Raw genomic sequence first — 912 nt, 5'->3', positions numbered from 1 at the left:
GTGCGCAGAGTGCCCCTGGGGCTCCCACTCTCCCTGTCCTGCTTTCTCTCCCCTCCTCTCTAGACCTCTGCATCAGGCCTAATGTCCCATGTCCCTCAAGGTCCCCGAGGGCCTGCTCTGGTGCTGGTCTGGTCCATCCTCTGCCCTCCTCTCATTGGCCTGGCACCTGCCCCTCAGAAGCCCCGTGCTGCGGCCTCAGGGACCTGAGCTGTGGCCATTCTCCTCCCCCACCCCAGCCTCTGTCACTCAGGCCCCTGAGCACGGGGACACGGGGACCCCACTGCAGAGCCCCACCACAAGGCTCACCCTGGGGCTCCCTGTCCCTCAGGCCGAGCTCCCTACTCTACCTGGCCTCAGGTGGACCTGCCAGCAACTCCCCAGCAGGGCTGGCACCACCTGCCCATGCCCTGGCCGCCCAAATCAGGGCAGCCTCCTGTAGCCCCAGGCCACTGGGCAGACCCTGTCCTCATTCCCTGGGCCCAGGGCCTCTGAGTCCCTTCCTCTGACCTCTCTGTGGCTAGGCCTCCTCAGCAAGGGCCTTCCTGACCCCTCCCCTGCCTGCTTGAGCCTGGGCTCCCTCCTCCAAGGGTGGGATCAGAAGTTGGGGTCACGCCTGCCCCCGTGGGCCTGTGATGGGCCAGTGTTGGAGCCGGCTGCACACAGGTGGTGCTTAATACATGGCAGTGTGACTGTTCTGAGGTGCTCCAGGATGGAGGGTAGACCGCAGGACCAGCGCGGCTCCGTGGCCCCAGCCTCGCCAGCCCCTACTCTGTGGTGAGGGCGGGGGGCTGCAGGATGGGGGCCTGGAGGAGAGGTCACTCAGGCTGAGCCCGGTTGAGCCCAGGGGTCAGGACAGTCCCTCGGGCCGCCCGCCAGGGGGCGCCGCGGGTGTGGCGGGGAGCTGTGGGACTG

Source organism: Marmota marmota, unplaced genomic scaffold, assembly GCF_001458135.2.
Source record: "Marmota marmota marmota unplaced genomic scaffold, marMar, whole genome shotgun sequence".
Taxonomy (NCBI): domain Eukaryota; kingdom Metazoa; phylum Chordata; class Mammalia; order Rodentia; family Sciuridae; genus Marmota; species Marmota marmota.
Note: the sequence above shows the minus strand (reverse complement) of the source record.